This window comes from Myotis brandtii, unplaced genomic scaffold, assembly GCF_000412655.1.
Source record: "Myotis brandtii unplaced genomic scaffold, ASM41265v1 scaffold159, whole genome shotgun sequence".
Lineage (NCBI taxonomy): Eukaryota > Metazoa > Chordata > Mammalia > Chiroptera > Vespertilionidae > Myotis > Myotis brandtii.
The window spans coordinates 983,125-1,010,327 of NW_005355799.1; the positions used below are offsets into that span (position 1 = coordinate 983,125).

The 27,203-nt window shown below is 35.6% G+C and overlaps 1 pseudogene; it reads left to right on the forward strand.

Moving 5' to 3' along the window:
- The first annotated feature begins 13,372 nt into the window (after positions 1-13,372).
- LOC102246719 lies at positions 13,373-13,862 on the forward strand (annotated as a pseudogene).
- The last annotated feature ends 13,341 nt before the right edge of the window (positions 13,863-27,203 follow it).

Genomic DNA, 27,203 nt, shown 5'->3' on the forward strand with positions numbered 1-27,203 from the left:
TATCAGGACATGACTGCAAAGACAGCTCATCGACAATCAGACCCATGATATGTTTACTTATTATTGACAATGTGAATTGACTTTTGTCATTGAATATATAGGATTTTATTGCACAGAAACATTATTGGGCACTCTGTTCACTGAGATGTCACAGATTCTGTAAAGGTTCAAAAGCTCGCCTGTAAGCATTGATCTTTCCATCAGTCTCTTTGATTTTATTACCACCATGGATGGAACCAAACAAATTAACTCCCTTGTGTGTGAGGCAAAATGTGATGTTAAACCAAGTTGTTGCAGGGTCATAAATTTCTTTTCCACAAAGCATGTTGAGAAGGTATGCTTTCAGATTGTTTTAACCTTGCAAAGATGATTTTTAAAAAGCATATCAGAGCAATGTAGAACAAAGGTCAGCCACTTCTAGTTGATATAATTGGATAAGCCTACTTTCTACCTAATCCTGATCACATGGCTAAGTGTCATGGTAATAGATTCCATATTTGGGGAGCCAAGGATATCCAGTGGCTAAGTTAAATTTTTATGCTGGCAATTCCATAATTCTCCTAGTGCTTACATGATTCTGTAGTTCTACTAAAGGCTTAACTCTGACCTACAATTTATTGAGATTCCTAACTATAAACATTGTTATAACATCTGTAGACTGTAAAATATGTATTAATTAAAAGTCCTTGACTTCACAGAGTTTAATTAATGATGAGGTAGGCAGAGAAACTAAGATAACAAGCCAGGAATTCGAGTACAAAGAAAAATGCAGATATGATTTCAAACAGAGTTGTTCTTAACTGTCTCCTTTATCACTTTCAAGTTAATCCTCACTTTTTTTTCCCACTTCAATATTTGTATTTTCTTTTATTACTTTGATTTAAAAATTTTAACAAAGTGGGGTGAATTACAGATAGACAACTTTATTTTAAGCCCTTGCTAGACATCTTTACACAAATGAATCAGAAATGCAAATTCAATGTGTCCCAAATATAACTCATCCCTATGTCCCCTTTATATTCCTCAAACCAGTTTTTTTTTTCTTAAATCTTCCATCTCAGTCAATGGTTTCATGTTTTCCCATAAATTTTAAACCTTAAGAACATCCTAGATCAGTGATGGCGAACCTTTGGAGCTCGGCGTGTCAGCATTTTGAAAAACCCTAACTTAACTCTGGTGCCGTGTCACATATAGAAATGTTTTGATATTTGCAACCATAGTAAAACAAAGACTTATGTTTTTGATATTTATTTTATATATTTAAATGCCATTTAACAAAGAAAAATCAACCAAAAAATGAGTTCGCGTGTCACCTCTGACACGCGTGTCATAGGTTCACCATCACTGTCCTAGATCCTCCTAGGTCCTTCATTCTCCATTTTTAGTCATCCAGATGTATTGTTTCTGTTTAAAATATTGTTCTGTTCATTCCTTTTTTATATCCTCGTGGCTCTCCTATGTAATTGTTCTTTACTACTGGTTTCAAAAATGTTCCTTTTTTCTTTTATTTCACTCTATTCCAATAAATGTTAAACTTATCAACCAGAGAGTTTTGGTTTTTTTAAACTTCAAACTGATCATTTCAATTTTGATTCCAAGTTTTCACAGAGTTTCTTATTTATGGACATACTAGTGGCCTGGTGCACAAAATTCATGCACATTAAAAGGACATTAATTAGAGGAAATATTTTAATATTGCTATTTGCCCTTTCTTTATTGCATGAGACCCAGACTTGGCTGGCCCCACCCCCGTCAAGGCCTGCCAGGCGGGGTCACAACCTCAGGTCCCCCAGCCTGGCACCAGGCAGGGGGTGCAGCCTCAGGTCCCCCGTCAAGCCCTGCTGGTCAGTCGCTGGCCCCACCCCCGTCAAGCCCCCCCAGGCAGGGTTGCAACCTCAGGTCCCCCGGCACACCCTCAGGTCCCCTGTCCCAGCACTGGGGTGAGGGGCATGGCCTGATGTCCCCCATCAAGCCCCATCAGGTGGGGAGCAAAGCCTCAGGTCCCCCGCCCCGGCCCAGTGCCATGCAGCCTCAGATCCTTGCTGATCATTCATTACAGCTTGTTACGGGAACTCTGCCTCCACTGTGGGCATGCTATCTTGTGTTATGGGAACCCTGCCTCAACTGTGGGCAGAGCCATCTTGTGATGGCATGATGGACTGAGGGTCAATTTGCATATTACATCTTTATTATACAGGACTAGAGGCCTGTTGCACGAAATTCGTGCAAGGGTCTCAGCCCTCGCAGCCCTAGCTTTGTCTGGTCTTTCTACTGTTCGGTCTAATTAGCATATTAGCTCTGTATTATATAGGATAAAAACCTTCATATGGATAATATAATCTATTGTGATATAACTCAGCAGTCCTGTTGTACAATCTTTTCTGTTCCAAAACCTTGCCTGTCTTTTATTTAGCAACATTTAACCCAATTTGTCCCAAGCTCCTAAATTGTCAGGCCTTTGTGTATTATCTTTGCCTAAAATGTGCTTAGACTGTGTTCAGCTATCAACCATAAGATTCTTTATAAAGTTTTAACTCCCTCAAACAGGGATGTGGATTCTTTCTGTCTGCTTTCACTATTCTTTGTATGCATTTCATTAAAGCAATGACCACATTGTGTTGAATCAATTCATTTGTATATTTGATTGCCTTGTCTCTAGAACATATGTTACTGGAGAACAAGGACCGATCTTATCATTATTGTGAATGAACAACTAGTATTAAACTATTACTTTAATTGTGTTTACCAAAGCACTAAAAGCAGCTGGATGTTTCTGATAGACTTTAAATTAAGTACCCTTTATAGTTCTTCTCTATAGAGATAAGATAATTTTCAACATGTGAAGTTAGTGGAGTGGGCTAGGAGTTACTTCATCAGTTGTAGAAATTAGGAAAAGCAAAACTCTATGAATAAGGATAAGCTTGGTTACACTGAACTGACAACCCCATAACTCTGTATTTTGATAATTACTATTTTTTTAAAATATATTTTATTGATTTTTCACAGAGAGGAAGGGAGAGGGATAGAGAGTTAGAAACATCGATGAGAGAGAAACATCGATCAGCTGCCTCCTGCACACTCCCTACTGGGTATGTGCCCGCAACCAAGGTACATGCCCTTGACTGGAATCAAACCTGGGACCCTTGCATCCACAGGCCAATGCTCTATCTCCTGAGCCAAACCAGTTAGGGCATGATAATTACTATTTATGTTTCTCTCAACAAGTCAGCTGTTGATAAGAGTATCCTTCTAGGGCAACTCTTCACTATGTGACACCTCTGCAATCCGTACTGAGGGAGTCTCCACTATACATAATTCTTCACTTGCACACCCAGGATGACGAAAAAGAAAGAATGGAAAATCTCCTGTTAATTCTTATGTATTTCTGCCATTGGCTACATGTAAGTCATGCTGAACTTCAATGGGACAGAGAAGTGTAATCACCCCATATGCTTAGGAGGAGAGAAAAACAAGGAATATCATTTTCTACCATAATGATAAGTAATCAACATAAATTATCAAAAAGAAGCTTCAATATTAAATATTAGCATGCCAGTTTAATGCATTACAGTGAAACCATTTCATATTGATCAAATATTAAGTTATACAATTTTTAAAAAATATATGATTGACACTTTTTTGCTTCTAATTAGGTAATGTCTGGCAAGTGTAGCTAATATTACAAAAAAAATATTGTGACTGGCTGGCAGTTCAGTAAATTAGAGCATTGTCCAATATGCCAACATTGTGAGTATGATCCCCTGTCAGATATGAAAATCAATCAATAAATGCATAAATAAGTGGAACAACAAATCTCTCTCTCTCTCTCTCTCTCTCTCTCACTCTTTCCTCTCTCTCTTTCTCTCTCTCTCAAACCAATTTTAAAAAGTTTAAAAAAGAAATATACTGAGTTAAGATGGCAGGATAGCTGCCTTTTTAAAGACTGTGGTAAAAATAGGTGATTGTGCACCTTAAGATATCTGGGCATTATGAAAGCTGTATGTTGGAATATATGAAATGTATTAAAATGTATTTTAGTTTGAATAATTATTAATTATACATTTAATTTTTCCAAATTTCCAAAAATAAATTTGAATATGTATTTGTATAGTTACAATTTTTATTTAGAAAGATAAGAGTTTAATCATTGTAAAATGTTAAGCCATGCAAACACCATTTTAATCCACAAATATCACATGGACATTTTGGTATTAAAGATACTGTATTTTAAAGCAGTAATAATTGTTACCTAAAATAATATGCACATAGTATGTATTTTCTCCGAAGTGGAGTTCTATCTTTCTACTGTCTATATATTTTGTGTCTTATTGATTATGTCTTATGACTATAATAAAACTATCCTATCTGACATCTACAAAAACCACAAATAAACTACTTTTTGTCAATATCTCTCTAGATTGTGCAGGATTCAATTTATTGGTGATTTTCTACTTGGTGTTAATTCATTGGAATAACCACTAAACCATCCCACATCCCCAAATGCTGTGATTTGTTAGGATGACAGCAAATGTTCTGTTGAGTAGAAAACCCTCCAGTTTTGTTGCTGCCTCTCCTCCCTATTTTAATCCCACATCAAATACTTGTGACAGTTAACTTTCTTTCTTGAAAGGTGCCTTGAATTGCTCTTGCCAGCTGCTTCTAAATTCTTTATTTCTTCCCAAAGATGAGGAGATTTAACAGTTTTCCCTTTCTCTTTTCTCTATTTTCTGATTTAGGATATGCATAGATAAGTGCCATTGCACATCGTAATTCAACTCTGCATTTAAAGCTGAAGGAGAACTAAAATAGGTGTTGGAAGGATATCTCCTTTAGGATTACTGAGAATTTAGAGTCTCTGAAGACACAGATCATAAAATTATTACTTATTTACCTTATGCAATTTTCTCCTTATTTAGCATTTAATTTTGAGTATGTTATTAGCTACAGAATTATAACTTTATAGGCCCCTAGCCAGCATTACATTTAGTAATATTTAATGTGTAGTAAATTTAGTTTCTATTTAATATTGGTAGAATCTACTGGTACCTGGAAGATACCTGAGAGAAAGATGCAATGTAGTCAGCAAGGAGTATTGTCATACTCCATCAATGCACTTTCACATGTTAATATATAAGAATCTGTCATTTTGAAACATTGTTAGGAAAATAACACACCTGAGAATCATGAAATAGCCACTTTGAGATTTATTTATAATTACAATTTTTCTTTTATCTCATGTGTTTCCTAAACATGAATTAAATATAAATTACTAATTCTTCAATTTACCTTGATACTTCAAAAGAAGATGCTGCAAGCTGATCAATGATTCTATTTCATCATTAATGTTTCTATCTCTCTCTCCGTCTCTCTTCCTTTCTGAAATCAATAAAAATATATTAAAATAACAGAAGATGCTGCAAGATTTTTTTATGCTTAGTTTTTATTTAATTAAATAATTTAATGTATGTAATAGAAGATACAGAATAGAAATAAATTTTATTTATAAAAATTATGTCTGATCAATGGTTCTATTTCATCATTAATGTTTCTATCTCTCTCTCCGTCTCTCTTCCTTTCTGAAATCAATAAAAATATATTAAAATAACAGAAGATGCTGCAAGATTTTTTTATGCTTAGTTTTTATTTAATTAAATAATTTAATGTATGTAATAGAAGATACAGAATAGAAATAAATTTTATTTATAAAAATTATGAGTCTGTGAATGTTACATATACCTATTTATTAATAAATATATTATCTTTATTGATGATATATGATTTTCCTCTTCTGTTTATATTAACCAAGATGATATTACATTTTCTCAACTGAATGTATAAAATGATGCTAAAAAACTTAGACCTAATTATTTAAAATATCGACTCAAAAATGCCATTCATTTATAATGTCCACCTAATGATGTAATTTCGTTTATTGCAAACCATCATGTCAGTGATTATTATAAAACACTAGCAAAAGGGAAACCATAGAGGCCTATGCTTATATATGTACATAAAATTTTAAATTTTAATTTAATATACAAAAAATCGTGCAGATTCTCACTTTATCTGTGAATTTTGAAATTATTAAAGTGACCTGGATTAGATTTTACACCAGTGATCTGTGTTTACTATTGAAAGTTAATATACTGCTGCAACAAATTTAACTAGCAAAAGGAAACATTCATTTTAGTGAAGTTCAATAATTTGAAAAATAATCAATAATAATTACCAATTATTCAACATTTACTCTGAACCACAAAATACACTAACACTTTATTGATATGAGCCCTATGAGATCATTAATTACTGCTCCACAAAATTTTATATGCAGAAATATTTTAAAAAATAATTCCACAATGTCTGCCTGAAAAGGGCTATGAAAACTTTAGAAAGGAGAAATTCAATAATTGTCTCCACTGAGGGCAGAGGAGAGGGGGATACAGAATGTATTTCTTTTATCATAACAATACACTAATAGTTAACATGACACAATGTGCATAGTAGACTATTTTATGTTTTTTAATTCTTAAATATTTCATGCTTACTAGAGAATCAAATTTATATTTTATTTTCTTCATCATTAGGTTTTTAAATTTTCAAAGAGCTGTTTCAATGAATGTTTCCTATATTAGTTTTTTTTTTTCTACAGATAATGTACTTTTTGTGATAACTGTTCTATTTTTTTTTCATTTTTTTTTTTGAAGAAAACTAATACACCATGGCTGGCAATGTCTGTAAATAAGATATTTTAAAAATAATTACTTAAGACACATGTTATAAGGAATCTACAGAATTTCTTTGTAGTTGTTGATATTTTGACTTTTACTGTCACCTTAAATTTACTTAGGAAATCAAAAGATCTGTCTTATTGTGGAGATAGAAGAGGGTTAGGTAGTCAGGGACTGGACCATGGGAAGGGAAAGTAGAACCCGGAAGTCCAAGAATAACAGGATCTTATAAATGTGGACAGAATGCAGCTTATTGACTGTGTTTTGTTCCCCTGTTCCTGGAGAAAAAAAGTAACCTAATGCTGAACCCAGCTAGGGGGGAGTTACCAGGGCAACCCAGCTGTTCAGAAGGAAGCTTTACAATGTATGGATGTTGCTAAAGCAGAATTCTTGGAAATGGCCAATCAGGAGCTAGCAAAGCATACATCCACCACTAGACAAAGAAGCGCACTCTCTTCTCTTCTCTCTCTGGCATACTGGATTCCTGGCTCTCTTGTGGCAGCGTATATGCTCCCCTGCACCCACATGGCTTATGGCCATATGGGACTCTACACACAAACTAATGGACTTACCTTAGATGCTGAACTGCACCCAGTTGCAACATGGAATGGAAGCTCTGCACACTGGCCTGCTTTTGGCTCTCCTAGAATGCCAGCTCCAACTTTTCCAGGATATGTTTAAGGGACATTGGACTTTGGAACCTGAGACAAAGAAGCTTCACTGCCAATGGGCTTGGGCTCCCTTCCTGCTTCTACCTGCTGCTCCTTGCTGGTCCCTGCTGTAGGGGGTCCATCTAGCTCTCAATAAACTTTGCTTCCACTTACTGTCTTTGTCCCTGAACTCATTCTTTGATTTTGTGAGACAATGAACTCGGACTAGAATCACAGCACTTTGCTTTCATTAGTTTAATTTATTAAATTTATTTATTCTGACATTTACTGCTACTCCCTTAGCAAGGGCATCCGTAGCCTGACCTGTATGACTGAATACAGCGATTACCACTCAGCTGATACTTGTTAATAACTCAGAATGTTTGTATTGCTTGCCTGTGTGCAAATTAAGCTACGATGTACTGCAATCCTTTGCCAGAAAAAGTTTAATAAATAATTATGTTTGAATGGATGAGATCCAAATTTCCAGAAATTATAAGAGTTTTGTTGTCTAGAAGCTATAAAATGATAAACATAATTTCAGTAAGAGCACACATTTTGTGATTCTTATTTTATACAATTCATATAACTTCAAAAGTAATAATCCATATAATTTCAAAAGGAATACTATGAAGAGAAAGAGAAAAGTAATGTGTGGCTTTCTTTCTAAAATATAGAATGTAATGAATTTGGAGTTTTTAATTCCAACTGGATCTGAATCAGCATCAGCCACTGTCCCCTCAGTTTGGCACAGGCTAGCAGAGTTGGCTCCCTGTGCTCTGCAAAGACCCAGAACTGGACGAGTGGTTTGGATGGGGATGCAGTGGCACAGCTGTTTGGAGGAACCTCACAGGGAATGTGTCTAAAACATTTCTTTAGCCAATATTAGTTACTACTTCTCCTTTTCTTTTTCATAAATATTTATCAAATTAGAAACAAACAAATATAAAGAAAGAAAGTGATACTGCTGGAACTGATTACATTTACGCTCATAAACATTTTAAAATTATGAATAAAAAGTAATATCAATAGGAAATAATGTGAAATACATAGAAATGTATGTGTGTTTGTTTTTGAAACTTCAATTACATTTTCTAGCTTTCAATCCCCCCACCTTGATTTTTGGGTTAAAGTTAAGGTCACTATTAAAATATTCCTATTCATTTTGTATGAAACCAAAAGAAAAAAGTAGAATGTAATTCTCACTCTTCACTAATTATTCAAGAGTTATTTAAATAGATTAAAAAGATAAACTAGTCACAACATATAAATCATTTATAAGCAGGAGCATCAGATAATTGAACATATTCTTTCCACAATAGGTAAAAGTTTAAAGGGGTATATGTAGGCAAAATAACTTCAGTGTTTTCAACCTACTTCCCAAAGCTTCTTGAAAAAAATAAGAGGAGAAAAATAGAAAATGTAAACTGAAAATAAATTGTAATATTTTTTACCTAACAAGTTTGAATACATGGCAATTAGTATTGCCTTACTGAAAACTTTTTAAATGGTAGCTTAACTTAATCAACATTTACTTTTATTATGATTTAAATATATTAAATGAGAACAAAAGCACATAAATTTATGTGCAAAAAGAAAAACAAACTGTATCCCTTGAAATAAAATATTAATACTGGCTTTTTAGTGCTTCAGCAGAATCTCTAACATAGCAGAGCATAATTTGTGTATTAATTTAATTAACATAGTTTAAACATGCACTACTGAAGACATAAGCTAACAAAGTCTGCTTTCCCTCACTGAGATAGTAGTCTATGAGGATCTTTGAAATTAAAATTTTGAGATAACTGTGATACTAATGAAAATAAAATAGTGCCACATTAGTATAACACAACACCTAATTCTTAAGAAAGGGCAAAATCTGAAAATGAGTGGGATTTGGCCAGAGATAGAATTAAGATAATAACAAAATTAAGAGAAAATAAACTTATGAATGTTTGAATGCAAAAATGGTCCCAACTTCCCATTTTTACCATATTTATATCCTTACTTCTGTTGTCAAACTTTCAGTGCCCTCCCACTCCGATTCTGGGCCAGCAAATCACGTGACTTACTATTACCAGTGGGCTATCAGTACACTAGATGCCAGCAGAGACTTAAAGTAAGGGCCTTTGCCTTTTCCTATTCTGCTTTGCTTCCTGAAATTGCCATGGAGATAGGCACAGTAACAGGATGCAAGAGGATGAGAGAAACATGTTGAAGAGACAATTTATCCAAGTGTATTATTTTCTTGGTGGCTTAAAAAAAACCAGATATATTTTCTCTCACAATTCTGGTAGCCTTAAGTCTGAAATCAGTATCACTGGGTCAAAATCAAGGTGTTTTCATGGTTGGACACCCTCCAAAAGCTGTAAGGGAGAATCTATTCCAGCTTCTTCTAGCTTCTGGTGGTTGCCAGCATTCCTTTGCTTGTGGCCACATAACTGCAATCCCTACCTTGATGGTCATATTGTCTTCTCTATGCATCTCTGTATAAACTCCCTTTGTCTTTCTTTTATAAGGACAATTGAGATTGCATTTAGGGCCCACCTGAATAACCCAGGATAATCTCCCCATCTAAACATGTTTAAATTAATCATATCTTCAAAAACTCATTTTTTTCAAATAAGGCAACATTAACTAATTCTGGGGATTAATATCTGATAGCTTTCATGATTTTTCTTTTTTTCTTTTTTTCTCTATCCCAGTATTTCCTCTGGTCCAAAAGATTCACATCAATGACACATGCAAAATATCATTCTCACATCCCAACATTCCCAAATGTATTAATTTATTATATCATCATCTCAACTCCAAGATCTCAACAAAATATCATCAAATTAAACATCTCAAAACTCATGACCTAAGTCATTTAAATCAGATATGTGTGAGGCTATTTATGATTTACCCTGGAGCAACATCCCTCCCCATCTGTGGACTTGTGAACCTAGAAAACAAGTTTCATGTTTCCAAAATACAGTGACCAGACTCCTGCTATAAGTTAGCAGTTATAGAAATTTCTAGTCCAAAAGGGAAAAACGGAAGGAAAAGCACTATCCCCCAGCAATTTCAAATTTGCTCGGAGGGCATATTCCATTAGGTTTCAAGGCCTGAGAATAACTTTGAGGTTTGAGGCTCCAATCTCTGGGCTCTGCCCTCTGGGCCCACACAAGGCTCTGGCTTTTCTTTTACAGGCTTAACCTAGATAATCAAAGATAATCTCCCCATCTCAAGATTCTTAGTCATAGAAATATCTGTAACTTAATCATATCTGCAAAATTCATCTTTCTAAATGTGACGAGTTATAAGTGCCCATAACGAGAACAAGATACTAGTATCTCTGGGTGACAATTTTTCAGCTTCCCATATACAGTCATCCAAGCCGAGACCACTATAAATCAGCAAGTGCATCCAACGAAGACCAACCTATATTGCAAACTCACCCTCAAGCACTAAAAGAATGTTTAGCATGGAGGCCCTGAAGAGTTTGTGATTTTTGTGTGGTACAGAGTTATTGTGAATATAATTACTTGATATACAGTGAAAGACTGAAAGCTTCATGAGAACAATACATGTTCTAAAAACTTGAAGAAATATAGTATAGTTAAAACCTAGCGTTTATAGAGTGGGGATGGGAATAGAGCTGATAGTTGACAAATGGTGAGACAGGGAAGTAAGCGAGATCTAGATCTTAAAGGGTCATGTGAGCCATATTAAGGCATTGAACGTTTATAATTATTACAAGGACATTTGGGAGGCATTCAGGCATTTGAAGCAGAAGAGGCATTTAGATATTCTTTCAAAAACCAGATTGAATTTGGCATTAGCCAAACGTCACAGACTCATAGCTCTAGAGAAACAGGTGTTTGTTATCCTTCTGCTGTCAAGCGTGGGTGTCACGTGGTAGTACCTGAGGGTCTGTAGGTTGCAGACTTTGATAACAGATAATTTTTTTTTTGTACATAAGGAAGACTGAGAACTCCACATGGCATAACAACTTATACCAGGGTGTTATATATGTTCTGTTTTGTTTTTATTTATTATTAACCTGGTTCAATGATCTGTCTGAGCAGCTGGAATAACAACTGAGAAAACAATTTCCTTCAGAAAGCAGTGCTTTTGATGGAGAGGGAGAAATCTTTTTATACTTCAGGAAGCCATAACCTCAAATGGCAGCATTTAAAAGGATTTCTTTTTTTCTTTTTCTTTTTATCCTCAAAACCATAAGGAAAAAACAAAACAAAACATTTCCAATATCCCTGGATAGGCCAAGGCATCTCTCATGATAAACTTTGCATTAGAACTACTGTGGGTCAGGATGATGTTTACTGAATGGACGGAGAGTTTGTGTGGCTGGCCATGGGGAAAGCTAACTGGGCAAGTGTAGTACAGACAGGCCAGCTTCTTTATATTTTATTACATTATTGCTTGCCTTAGGAAGGGATTGCCTTTCAACATCTATGAAGGTTGTTTATTTTTTTCTTATGTCAGGTTTTTTTAATTCTAACAGTTTAATAAAGAGCTAATAAAATGCTAGCTTTTAACTAAAAAAAAAAACAGATGGGAGAAAAAAAAGCGAGAAATTTGAGAGTCCAGTTTTTCGGGTATTGCTATGATGTTGCTAGGCATATTGAAGGCCATAAATAAGGGTATACTAGATTCAAATATTATCTATACTAATAAAAGGGTAATATGCTAATTAGACCAGGTCAACCAGACATCTTCCCAACATCTGACTTCCTTCCGGACAAAGCCACGGTGGCAGGGGCCGAGACAGAGGAGGTTAGGAGCAATCAGGCCTGAAGGAGAGCAAGCAGTTAGGGGCAATCAGGCCTGTTGGGGAGCAAGCAGTTAGGGGCGAGATCAGGTCAGTGTGGGGGAGCAATCAGTTAAGGGGCAATCAGGCCAGCAGGGGGCGCCAGTTGAGGGTGATCAGGCTGGCAGGGGGCAGTTGGGGGTGATCAGGCTGGCAGGAGAGCAGTTAGGGGGTGATAGGCCAGCAGGCAGAGGAGGTTAGGGATGATTAGGCAGGCAAGCAGGTGAGGGGTTAGGAGCTAGCGGTCCCGGATTGCGAGAGGGATGTCTGACTGCCGGTTTAGGCCTGATCTGTGGGATTGGGGCTAACCCAGCAGTTGGACATCCCCCAAGGGGTTCCCAGATTGAAGAGGGTGCAGGCTGGGCTGAGGGACTGCCCCCCAACCCCCATGCATGAATTTCATGCACTGGGCCTCTAGTTTAGTCTATAACATTGACAACATTTAGTAATTAAGAAAAAAGATAATTATGGAGAATTATCTTTATTTAAACATTTTTAAAAGTATAATTATGGAGTGCAATATTATAGATGAAACAATTTTTTTACAACAAAAGCAAAAACAAATGGTTAACTTTTGTGTATGCTGGGTTTGGTTACCTATGATAAGTTCCAATAGAGATGACCAGTAGATTATTGGAGATATGGTCATATGTTTAAGAAAAAGATGTGGGCTCCAAAAAGTCTGGGTGGGGGAGTTGGGTAGTGGCCTAGAAGGGGTCATTGGGGGGGGATAAAGGAAGCATATGTAATACTTTCAACAATAAATATCTTTTAAAAAAAGAAAAAAAAAATGAATCTGTACCTGAAATTACATATTATTTATTTGATTATGTATTAGCTTGTCTTGTCCTTCATTTAATGCAAGCTCTATGAGAGAATAAGTCTCACTCAACAATTATCACCAACAGTAACACATATAACCCAACAATATATAATACATATTTTTATTCAATATAATTCTGTAATTTGATCCTTTTAACACTAGCATCTCATATTTTAAATATACAAAGGAAAATTAGTCAATTTATCTAAAAACCTTATATTAATAATATACTCTATGGCAAAATTCTGAATTATAAAACATGTCCAATATAGACTTTATCAGAGAATTAACAATCTTATGAATATAAATATATGAGCAAGAAATTGCATCACAGCATATATGTTTAAAAGTATACACAATTGCTCTTGGGCTGACATCTTGGCCAGGCAGCAGCGCATCCCTGCTCTCTGAGTCCTGCGATGCTGCCCAAGGACAACAAGAAGAAGAAAGATGCTGGAAAGCTGGGCAAGAATGACAAAGACCCTGTGAACAAGTCAGGGGGCAAGGTCAAAAAGAAGAAGTGGTCCAAAGGCAAAGTTCGGGACAAGCTCAATAATCTGGTCTTGTTTGAAAAAGCCACATATGACAAGCTCTGTAAGGAAGTTCCCAAGGACAAGCTTATAACCCAGCTGTGGTCTCCCAGAGGCTGAATATTTGTGGCTCCATTGCCAGGGCAGCCCTTCAGGAGCTCCTTAGTAAAGGGCTTATTAAACTAGTCTCAAAGCACAGAGCTCAAGTGATTTACACCAGAAACACCAAAGGTGGGGACTCCCCAGCTGCTGGAGAAGATGCATGAACAACAGATCTCACCAGCTATATATTTTGAAAAATAAACCTTTATTAAATAAATAAAAAAGTATGCACAATTATACAGTGGACACAGTGGTCAGATAAGTTAACTTTACACTATAATCTATAGTTATTTAATCTAGTTTAACTTTAGACTTCTAACAAACTAGTTTTGTGGGGTTTTTGTTATTGTTTGTGTGTTTGTTTACTTCTGTTAATCCTCATCCAAGCATATTTTTTTCCATTGATTTTTAGACAGAGTGGAAGGGAGGTGGAGAAACAGAGAGAGAGAAACATGGATATGAGACACCTCAACTGGATGAGGGGTCAAGCCTGCAACTGAGGTATGTGCCCTTGACCGGAATCAACCCTTCAGTCCATGGGCCAATGCTATAACTACTGAGGCAAATGAGCTAGGTCTAATAAACAAGCTTTGCAAAATTAACACTCTTAAAAAAGGTAAGAACTTTGACATACATGAATATTTCCCTAATGCTCATGTTCTAACCTACTTATATTTTAAACTAATCTAAAGACTTACTGAATTGTTTAGACCATAATTCTTATAACATAAAAGTGCATCTTTCAAAAGAAAAGCACAGGGCTAAGGGGATAATCAGACCATGATGTTCCATCTCTTGTAAAGAACAAGTAGACATCTGGTGCCATATGAAACCTGAGGCTAATACTACATGGCATAATCTCATGCCTGTAGCTTCCCTGATGGAGGTCCTGTTGAGAATAACCATGAGGGTTGACAACATTTAACAAAGAAGCTGTGGCAGCATCCACAAGCAAAGAGGAGCCAAAGTGAAACTCTCAACAGAAATAGAATACAAAGAATTATCACAAGGTATACGTGACAAGTGACACAGCATCTCACAGCTTTAAGATAAGAAGATACTGAGGATATTGCCTAATATAATTAAAGAGAGCTAAAAAAGAAACATTTGTTTTTCCCTCTGCATATAATAATACTTCTGGGAAATGGAAAGTTAGGGGAAGATAAAATTCCAATGTACATTTCAGAAGGAAGACATTTATTCTGAAATTCCACTGATGGTCTCTTTTCAGGTTAGTGGTGAGAAATAGAAATATATATCACATAAAAACATCCTAATTCCCAGCCCACATACTAGGAAATGATAGCAATTGTAAACATTGTTCTTAAAGCAGGCTAAAGAAGAAAATTTGCTTGCAGGTTTAGAAAAAGTATTAAAAATTAACTAACCCACATGAACTTATTACTTGTGATTATGGGATACATGAACATGGAGTTTTAAAACCTTCATGTTGATTTGATGCATCAAGAAAATCTGGACCTTCAGAGGTATTAATGGGATCAGAAGATGTTACATATTATAGAGATTTGCTAATAGACTAACACTGAATTAGAAGCCTAATTAGTTCTATCAAAGTATAGCCAAGCAGTTCAAAATGTGGCAGGATAGAAAGAAGCTAGGAAAATTTCTGGGCAAGTAGAATGGGGAAACTGAGACAAGAAAATTTGGGCAGTTTTCAGACAACTTGTGAATTGCAAGATCTTATCTTTTCATACCAAGGACACTTGAGAGCAAATGGTTTAAACCTCTCCTCTGCAATCAGAGAATCCATAGTTTAAATCACCCTGACCTGGGAAAATAGAGAACAAAGACCTAATTAATGCCACTTGTGCCAGCTAAATCCAAGGAGAGATGAAGTCTGGGGGACAAATAACAAAAAACCCCAAGTCATTTTGATGGTATCACTTGAAGGGGGAATGTTAGGCAGGGTAGATAACTGCTAGGGCCGGACAATGGGAAGGGGAAAAAGGGGGAGGTTTTCTCACCACAGAACAAAGAAGTGATCAGTCTTAAGACTTGCAAAAATAAAATCACCAGACATGCTCATAAATTTTGAGAAAAGCCACAACAATGTAAAAAGGTGACCCTTGAAATCGAGTCTATCCAGCAGGGGAGCCTGAAACCTATAGGAGGATAACCTATAAAATCTTTAACCCCCCACCAGGTAGGGCGCTCAGACTAGCTGAGTTGCCCACTTGTGCTTTATGCTAAGTGTGTTTTTAATAAATTTGCTTACTTTGCTTCCTTAATAAATTTGCTTGCTTTTCTTCAACACTGCATTCAGTCACTTTTCTGAATTCTTTCTCATGAGTGTGGCAAGAGCCAAGGAGGGGAAAGCCCTCTTAAACATGGCAGGTTATCTGATAACAAAAGCATTTTATTATTTCTTGATGACACAGATTTTCATGTTTTGTCAAAAGAATACTCAAAATGATATAAGAGTTCAGGTAGGCAGAAAGGAAAGAAGAAAGGTATACAAATAGTTTTGTTAAGGAGACAAAACATTGCATTTTATATTTTTGAAATATTTCCATAAAATCAGGGGAAGAATTGTTTGAAGTTTAAAGAGTTTCTTAAAATGTATGCTTTAATGAAAGACCTCTTTATCCTGGAAATTTCAAATAAATTATTCTACATTTAAGTAATTTGCCCAATAATCAAAAGTATTTTATTTGTAAAACATTAAAAATCTACCTATATACTTAAACATGATTACTTTAATATTAGTTTTTTGACAATAATATGCATTACAATTTATTGAAACACATTTTCATTTCATTTTACAATGTTTTGCTATAAAGGTAAGCATGCTGATTAGCAACTATTATAGATATTTGCTTAAGCCTTTGGACAAATTAATAAATCCCTTGTGGAAGTGTGAACTTTTCTAATAAAGCTACCTTTTCCTTATTCTCTGCTGGTTGCTTAAGGACCATTCGTATACCTTGGATCTCTAAGACCAAAGACAAACAATTCTTATAAATTACTCATAACAATTATTTTAATTTCCCACTCAATGTTAGAAATAATTTAAAAGGAAATACAGGGAGGAAAATCACATTTACAAAAATACAGAAAGGATTAGGTATAATAAGTCCTCAATCCTATTTTCCACAGGTCAAGCCATATTGACCTGCAGCAACTAGAAATTATGGCCAAATGAGATTATTTGAGAATTAACAAAATTTTAAGATGGAAAACATTTTCCATGAAAAACCTGTTTGAAAAAAATATTAGGAACCTTTGAGAAATGAAAACTAAAATTTAAGGCAAGGGAAATTGAACAGCTGGGAATAGGCCAGAGAACAGTTTGTGGAATTAGCAGCATGGATAAACATTTGCCCAGACAGTAGCCCAAGATAGCCTAGGGGTTTGGTTGTCACAACACAAATGAACTAATTGTGATGATTATTTCTGAGGAAGATGAAGGGAAAAAATAGTTTATTAGTCAATAGTAGTTAATTGATATGTTTTTAATATGCTATTTATTTTTCAACATATCTGACTCCAAGTATACCTACACCCAAATAAAATCTAGAGAGTAAAGTAGAAAGCAAACAAACAAACAAAAAATAACACATATTTTAATGTGTCAAAGTTTTTAAAAATTGAAACACATTTTCTTGAGCCATGTTTCTACTTTCCAAGACATTTTTGATTCAGAAGTTGTCATAATTTCATCTTTTCCAGGAAAATATTTTTCAAATAAATTTTAGCATGAATGATAAAAGAAAAACAGAGTTTGCTACATGTTGGTTTTTTGAAGAATTTTCATTCTGGTCTTGATCTGAAGGAATAATTTTGAATAACCCAATGTTCATAAAAATGGTGAAAAAATCTTGGAATTATCAGTATGGCTCTATATTCAAATATGTGAAAGGAAAGAAAAGCATATGGCCATGACTGAGAGACCGCAGAGTGGAGCACTTAAAGAAATCAGCATGGAAATAAAGTGCCCATTACCAAATGATGATTTACTGTATAATTTATGAAAAGGTAGAGTATGCTTAAACTGCACTTAGCACCTGGATGATATGAAATATAAATGCAATAAAATGTGTTCATGAAATTCCAGTAATAAGGAGTATGATGTTGGTTTCCTTTCTATCTTATTTCTAGTTTAACAGAGAGCAGTGGTAAACCTACACAATATTCAGTAGCTTTCATTCGATTATTTTTTAGACTCATAAGACCTTGATGTTCAAAGTTTCAGAATTATCTGGTATAATATTTTTCTTGCGTGCATGCTCTCTCTTTCCTTCCCTGTCTTATCATGCAACATCTCAGACAGATGCAAATCTAACACACCAAACTATATAGTCTAGAAGAGTGTTACTCATTTAATTAACAATTCTATATTGTCTGCCTAACATGTCAGGCATAATTTTTGGCACTTGAAATACATCAGTAAACAAAACTGATCCAAAGCCTACATTCCATAATGGCATGTGTAGAGTGATTTGTTCAGTATATTAATCAAGGTTCTTCAGATAATCAGACCAATATAATGTATATAAGTAGAAGCAAGAGATTTATTTTAAGGAATTACTCATGTGCTTGTGCAGGCTGGCAAGTCCAAAGTGAACAGAGTGGTTTGGCAAGCTAGAGATGCTGAGAAGAGTAAATGTTACAGTTCAAGTCTGAAGGTAGTCTATTGACAGAATTCCTTCTTGCTTGGGGGAAGACCAATCTCTGTTCTATTAAAGCCTTCAACTGATTTAAAGAGGCCCACCCACATTATGGAAGACAATCTGCTTTACTCAAGGTCCCCCAATTTAAATTTTAATCTCATTAAAAAACATCCTTACAGAAATAGCTGGACAATAAGGTCCAGCCAAGTTGACAGATAAAATTAACTAGCACATTCAGAAAATATGGAGGTTTGGGATGAAGGTACTGTGGAAATAAATAAAGATCAATAAAATGATAACATCAAATGCTATTTAGTTAGAGTTTGCTCATAATAAAGCCATCCATTGTCACTTGTGTTTTTACAGACTGAGGGGCAAGCAGAGGAGTGGGGAAGCTTTTTTGGGAAAAAATGGGAAGGCTTCATGTATGTGACCTTATTTGAGGCTGTTGGCATATGGAAGCTGTAGACAGGCTAACTGGAAGTGGAACATCCTGCATAATTGGTTAGGGCTGCATATCTGGCTTTCTCTAGTTGGTGCTAACTTGGAAACAGGGACAAAAATAAGGGAAACTGTCAATTATTAATTAAGTCTTGACCATTTGGGAGCAATTTAGAGCAGTTGTATGGCTTTCTGGAAATAGCGGTTACTAGAGAGAGCAATCTGACTTCCTACATGTCTTATTACAACAGTTTGGCTTTCTGTGTAGTTTATTATAAATAAGGGGGTTGGTTTTTTAAAGAGGCTGTTATATGCTGTCACTCAGACTTCTATTTTAATATGTGGTCTTATCATTTTCCACTTACATATTTAGCCTTTCAAAAGATAAACACTATAATAAAGATGTGAAGTGAACTGAATAGTGTATAAGAAGGTGATAAATGTTGCAGGGAATTATGAAACAATGTATGAATAATTTGCGGTACAAATTGGAGGAAGGTATAGAAAAGTTTGCAGTATTTTTAAAAAATATTTTTATTGATTTCAAAGAGGAAAAGAGACGGAGGGAGAGAGAGAGACATCAATGATAAGAGAGAATCATTGATTGGCTGCCTCCTGCTTGCCCCGCACTGGGGATTGAGCCAGCCACCAGGGCATGTGACCTGATCAGGAATCAAACCATGACTCCTGGTTCATAGGTCGATGCTCAACAACTGAGCCACACCAGCTGGCAGGAAAGCTTGCAGTATTAAATTAAAAGTGAGATTTAAGCAAAACTTTGAAGAAGGTGATGGAATTATCCAAGCAAAAATCTGAAGGGATATAACCCCAAACATATTGAACAGCTGCTGCTAAGCCTCTAATGTGGGTTGATACTGGGTATTTAAAATATATCTAAAATAATCACAATGCCTCTCTTCCATCTTTTGGAATTCACCCTCTTTGGCATATATTTCACAATAGACAGTTACATTGTGAATCATTCATTATCTTAGGGAGGGAATATTTAGAGGAAAAATAAAACAGGGGGAAGGGAGATGGAGGAGAGAAAGAGAATCAGAAGAAAAGTAACGTCAGCAACCAGAAATCACAGACTTGTACTCAAATAAAGCTCATCTTTGAAATCTAGATCATTCTTACTTGAAAATTTTATCAGTTATATTTTGATATCATTTTTCTAAGTTGCTTTTGCTTGAACATTTCAGGGTTACTGGTTTAAGATCAGTATCTGCTTAATTGATGTCCATTTGATGGAATTTCCACATCTCACAAATAATTCCAGATTAGGTCTTATATTTTCCCAGCACAATGAAAACGGTTAGACTCTGTGCTGTTCAGACCCCAAAATGACCCCTAGTTATTCACATCAAAACTGGTTAAATCTCCTCCCACCTTGAATAGGGCTCACCTTAAATAATACACAAGGGATATTGTAGGAATGCCTGGGTATGACCTCCAATGATCCTAATATATAAAAACCTAGGGTCTGTAACAACTGACTGAAGGCTCAACCGAACACCGGAAGTCAGTCCTGCAGTCAGTGCTGAGTTGCTGTGGCGACCCAGCACTGACTGCCACCAATGTGGGTGAAGCAACCCAGCACTGACTGTCGAGGGGGCTGCGGATCAGGCCCAGAGCGATGCCAGGAAAGAGAGGCAGGGTCTGATCCATAGCCTCCGTGGAAGCTGTTGATCAGCCGTTGCCTCTCCCTTTCTCTCTGGGCTTCGCCAGCAGCCTTGCCTCTGTTTCTCTCTGGGCCTCCACGGGGGCTGCTGATCACCCTGCCTCTCTGATCAGGCCCAGAGATAGGCCTGGAGATGCTGACTGGCATAGAAACTGACCAATCAGAACCAAATTTGTGTGAACTGTAAGGAGCCAATGGCTGCCTAGGAGGTGGAGCTTTTGACGCTGACTGGCATAGAAACCAACCAATCAGAACAAAATTGGCCAGCAGGAGAGGGCTAGTTGGGGGTGATCAGGCAGGCAGAGGCAGTTGGGGGTGATCAGGCAGGCAGGCAAAGAGGTTAGGGGTGAGCAGGCAGGCAGGCAGGTGAGTAGTTAGGAGCCAGTGGTCCCAGATTGGGAGAGGGATGTCCAACTGCCAATGCCTGATGCTGGCAATGAGATATCCCCCAAAGGGTACCTGATTGGAGAGGGTGCATGCTGGGCTGAGGAGAATCTCCCCCATGCACAAATTTAGTGCACCGGGCCACTAGTAGGTTATAAAATACATTGTGGCTTCTACTTCATGGTCTCTTGTATCACCTGATCTGGCAGAAGCCAGCGACCATGTCAAAAGGTCTATGGAAACATCCACATGTAAGGAACTGAGATAACTAGCCAATAACTAGCCCAACTTGCCAGCCATTCATGTTAGCCACATTGGCATGGATTATTTTGCCCCAGACAAGACTTTAGATGACTGTACTTTGTACAGGTCTCTTTTACCACATATAATGCTTAGTTTTATATGCCAGCTTGACTGGGCTAAGTGATACCCGCATAATTGGTAACATTATTTCTGGGTACGTCTCTGAGGGCATTTCAGGAAGAGATTAGCATTCAAATTTCTGAACTGAGTTAACCAGGTGGCCTTTCCTAATCAGGTGAGTACATCCAATCCATTGAGAGTCCAAATAGAACAAGGAGATGAAGGAAAGGAAAATTTACTTTCTCTCTGCTTGAGCTTTGACATTATTTGACCTCGCCCTTGGATATTGGTGTTCCCAGTTCTTTGGTTTTTGCATTCCTCACTTCGATGTACTCCATCACTTTCCTCACTTTCCTCCATAATCTCAAGCCTTTTTAGTCAAACTAACTTATACTACAAGTCCCTTGGATATTGGTGTTCCCAGTTCTTGGGTTTTTGCATTCCTCACATCGATGTACTCCATCACTTTCCTCACTTTCCTCCATTCTCAAGCCTTTTTAGTCAAACTAACTTATACTACAAGCCTTCTTGGTTTTCTAGTTTTTAAAAGGCAGATGCAGGGATTTCATAACCACATGAACTATTTCCTCTAATTATAAAAATATATGATTGGTTTAGTTTTTGTATTTTCTGGAAATCCCTACCTAATACACCACATAAAAAACACAGGACCAGGATCATCCAGCTAAACCTCTTGTAAGTTCCTGACGGTCAGAAACTGTGAGATGTTTATAGTTTTTTATGCCACTAAGTTTTCAAGTTAAGATGTTACATAAGTTGTCCAGCCAAAGATGGGTTCCCATTTATAGATGATGCAGCAATGCATCTCAGGTACTTGCTTTATGCAAATAATCTCCTCTAGCTTCCTGCCTCACAATAAAGCTATTCGCAACTCCTGTTTTACATAGATATTAAAATTCTAGTTCCTATGATCTAGATTTTAGAACTTCTAGTAACTTGTTTGCTTCACTAGTAGCAGTTCCCTTTTTATTTCTGTAATACAATAATTTTCCATTTTTGTACAAAATAAAACGATATGGCATATTAGGAAAGAAAGTCATGTTTTATTAGAATATTATAAAAGAAGTTTAATTTTCTTATCAGGCCGAAGTGAAAAAGAAGATTAATACTATTTATGAATTGATCCTCTGTTAATGCAAGTCTTCCAAGTATGAATATTTATCTTTTTAGTGAAAAGTGACTTCACCTAAAATTGCACATAACATTCCAATGCAGCCTATCATTCCGTGAAAGCCATTTTCCAAAATTACTTTTTAATTTCCAAAATTAGGATCCTCATTCTGTAAATCTTCCTGAATTCAATGGACAACATTAGGAAAGTGTTTGTTTAATGAATAACTTCATTAAAATAAATAAATGTTTGTAATTCAGGTTCATGGGGTTTGAGTCCAGGTCTACCAAATGGGTTATTAAATTTTCTGAGTGTCAATATCAATACTCCTAGAGAATCTGATTTAATAGATCTGAATAAGAGTCTGTAAATTGGTATTTTAACAATCAATACAGAAAGTTTTGACAAAAGTGAGGTTAATAATAACACTGTGAAATATTGTCCATATTGTTCCTCATATTCATTGATACATATTTCTTCTTTCATTTCTTACCACTCATTCTTTAAAAACATTTCTTTTTTGTGGATGGGGACTTTTTTGGTTTGTTTTTTTGATTTGCTTTTATATGGATTTTATAATTTTGATTAAAGGGCTATTGTTGTGAGGAGTAGGTAGAAAGAAAAAACATCAGCAGCCATAATTTATGAGTGAAGATATTTGTAAATCATGTTTTAATAAGTCAAAAACACTATGTAGCATTTCTATGAAAATTCAATTAAAATGATAATAATGTATAACATGATGTACAATGCAATTAAAATGTAAAATATATAGCACAATGATGCCAAAATATTCTAAGATAAATGATAATATCAATAGCAGTAGGCTTTAGTTAACTGCCAAATGCTAGCTATATTATAAATACTTACAAAACTGATACAAGGATCAGATGTTTAAGGTAAATATGAAAATTTTTGATTGAAGTTTGGGGTTGGAAATGTTTGTTCAATTCTTAAAATGAAATATGTCTCTTAGGACACAGCAGGTACATCACATTCATTGGAAGATATGATGTGAAGAACTTAAAGATATATGCACTTGCTTTTCTTTTCTTTTCTCTTGTTGATATAAATTAGTTTATGGTTCTTATGAAGACATAGATGAACAGTGATATTCAAGGTAAGAAAATATCTAATGATTCTTTCCAGAGAAACATTTAGAAGAATAAAATAAAAGGATAAACACATTCTGACATATGAAAACTTTAAAATATATTTGAATACTCTGACATAGGTAAACCTTAAGGGAAAATAAAATAGAAGGAATCAGTAAATATTGATTTATTTTTTATGCATTCATTGATTTCTTATTCCTTTTTAAAAAGTCTTTACTGTTAAGAGTATTACATATGTCCCCTTTTTTCTCCATTGAGTCCTTATAGTCTACCACTAACCCCCACCCCAGGACAGCACCACCCTATTGTCTGTGTCAATGGGTTATGCATCTATGCATACAAGCTCTTTGGTAGATCTTTTCATTTTGTTCATTAGAATCCACATATGAGTGAGATCATGTTAGACTTGTCTTTCTCTAACTGGCTTATTTTGTTTAGCATAATACTCTCCAGGGATCTCCATTCTGTCTCAAAGAGTAAGACATCCTTCTTTTTTACTGCTGCACAGTATTCCATGATGCAAATGTGCCACTATGTTTTGTTGTTGTTTTTTTATCCATTCATCTACTGATGTGCACTAGGGCTGTTTCCAGATCTTGGCTATTGTAAATTGAACTACTATGAACATAGGGGTGCATACATTTTTTCTGATTGGTGTTTAGTGATTCTTAGGGTATATTTCTAAAAGTGGAAACACTAGGTCAAATGGCAGTTCCATATTTAAAATTTGAGGAAACTCTGTACTGTTTTCCATAGAGGCTGCACAAGTCTGAAGTCTAACCAACAGTGTACTAGGCTTCCCTTTTCTCCACATCCTTGCCAGCACTTGTCCTTTCTTGATTTCCTGATGGTAGCCATGCTGACAGGTGTGAGGTGATACCTCATTGCCTTTTAAATTTGTCTCTATCTGATGATCAATGACTGAGCCTTTTGTCATGTCTCTTAGACATCTGTATGTCCACTTTGGAGAAGTGTCTAGTTAGGTCCTTTTCCCATTTTTAATTTTTTTTTGTCTTCCTTTTGTTAAGTTGTATGATATTTTGGAAACTAACCCCTTATCAGATGTATCATTTTTTTTTCTATTCAGAAGCTTTTTATTTTGATGTAGTCCCATTATTTTTTCTCTCCTTAGTTTCCTTTGCCCTAGGAGATGCGTGCACTAATATGTTGCTACAAAAGATGACTGAGATTTTACTGCCTATGGTTTCTATTAGGATTTTTATGGTTTCCTGTCTTACATTAAAGTCTTTTATCCATTTGAGTTTATTCTTGTGTACCATGTAAGTTGGTAATCTAGTTTCATTTTTTTTTTCCTTTTAAATTTGTCTCTATCTGATGATCAATGACTGAGCCTTTTGTCATGTCTCTTAGACATCTGTATGTCCACTTTGGAGAAGTGTCTAGTTAGGTCCTTTTCCCATTTTTAATTTTTTTTTGTCTTCCTTTTGTTAAGTTGTATGATATTTTGGAAACTAACCCCTTATCAGATGTATCATTTTTTTTTCTATTCAGAAGCTTTTTATTTTGATGTAGTCCCATTATTTTTTCTCTCCTTAGTTTCCTTTGCCCTAGGAGATGTGTGCACTAATATGTTGCTACAAAAGATGACTGAGATTTTACTGCCTATGGTTTCTATTAGGATTTTTATGGTTTCCTGTCTTACATTAAAGTCTTTTATCCATTTGATTTTATTCTTGTGTACCATGTAAGTTGGTAATCTAGTTTCATTTTTTTTTGCATTTGTCTGTCCAATTTTCCAGCACCATTTATTTAAGAGACTGTCTTGACTCCATTGTATGTTCTTGCCTTCTTTGTTAAATACTAATTAAATGTGATGGCTTGGGTCTATTTCTGGGGTCTCTGTTCTGTTCCATTAATCTATATGCCTTTTCTGTGCTAGTACCAGGTTGTTTTGAGTACAGTGGCTTTGTACATAACTTGATATCTGGTCTTGTGATCCCTCCAACTTTGTTCTTATTTCTCAAGATTTATGTGGATATTCTGGGTCCTTTTTTTGGGTTTCATATAAATTTTTGAAGTATTTGTTCTAGATCTGTGAACTATGCCATTGGCATTTTAATAGGGATTGCATTGCATCTATAGATTGCTTTGGGTAGAATGGACATTTCAATTATATTAATTCTACCAGTCCATGAACACAGTGTGTCAAATATGGATTTTATTATGTTGAGGTATGATCCCTCTTTTCCCACCTTGCTGAGAGTTTTTGTTAAAAAATGTGTGTTGGATTTTGTCAAATGCTTTCACTGCATCTATTGATCTTATCATGTAATTTTTGTCTTATAATTTACTTACTTGCTGTATCACATTTATTCATTTGTTAGCAAGATAAAGTTGCCAGGTGCTTTTCATGAATTCTGGGAAGGCCACAACAAGGTGAATAAAGGGATCTTGAGAATTAATCTGTATCAAAATAGTTAGCAGAGGAATTTTGAAGCCTATAGACAGGAAGGTATGTAACAACTCAGACCCCACCCAACTTGCTCTTCAGATTAGCTGAGCTTCAGCCTTTAATAATTTTTCTTTGTGGTGTATTTTTTTAGCTTTTTTATTAGGATAATGCTGGCCTCATAAAAAGTGGTCCTTCCTCTTGGATTTTTTGGAAAAGTTTGAGGAGCATAGGTATTAGTTTTTCTTTAAATGTCTGGTAAAACTCGCTGTGAAGCCATCAGGACCAGCACTGTTGTTTGCAGGGCTTTCTTGCTTACTGCTTCAATTTGAACAGTTGTTGTTGGCCTATTCAAGTTTTCTGATTAAATATAAGTCATGAAACCATAAAAATCCAATAGAAATCATGGGTAGCAAAGTCTCAGACATCTTTTATAGCAATATGTCTGTGCATATATCTCCTAGGCAAAGGAAACTAAGGAGAAAATAAACAAATAAGACTACGTCAAAATTAAAAACTTCTGAACAGCAAAAGAAACCATCAAAAAATGAAAAGGTAGCCAATTGTATTAGAGATCATATTTGCCTATGATACATCTGATAAGGGGTTAATTTCCAAAATATATAAAGAACTCATACAACTTAACAAAGGAAAAAAAAAACCAATCTAATTTTAAAAAAGGGGGTGGCAAAGGACCTAAATAGACACTTCTCCAAAGTGGACATACAGATGTCTAAGGGACATATGAAAAAATTCTCAAAGTTACTAATCATCAGAGGGATGCACATTTAACAACAAGTTATATCACCTTACACCTGTCAGAATGTCTACCATCAACAAATCAACAAATGACAAGTGCTGGCAAGGATGTGGAGAAAAGGGAACCCTAGTGCACTGCTGGTGAGAATTCAGCCTTGAGCAGCCTCTATGGAAAACAGTACAGAGTTTCCTCAAAAAAGTAAATATGGAACTGCCATTTGGCCTTAATGTTTCCACTTTTAGAGATATATCCTAAGAATCACTAAACACCAATCAGAAAAAATGTAGGCACCCCTATGTTCATAGTAGTTCAATTTACAATAGCCAAGATCTGGAAACAGTCCTAGTGCACATCAGTATATGAGTGGATAAAAGACTGTGGTACATTTACACTATGGACTACTGTGCAGCAGTAACAAAAACAACAACAACAACAACAACAAAAAGGATTTCTTACTCTTCTATATGAGTGGATAAAAGACTGTGGTACATTTACACCATGGACTACTGTGCAGCAGTAACAACAACAAAACAACAACAACAACAACAAAAAGGATTTCTTACTCTTTGAGACAGCATGGAGGGATCTGGAGGGTAAGCGAAGTAAGCCAGTCAGAGAAAGACAAGTCTCGCATGAT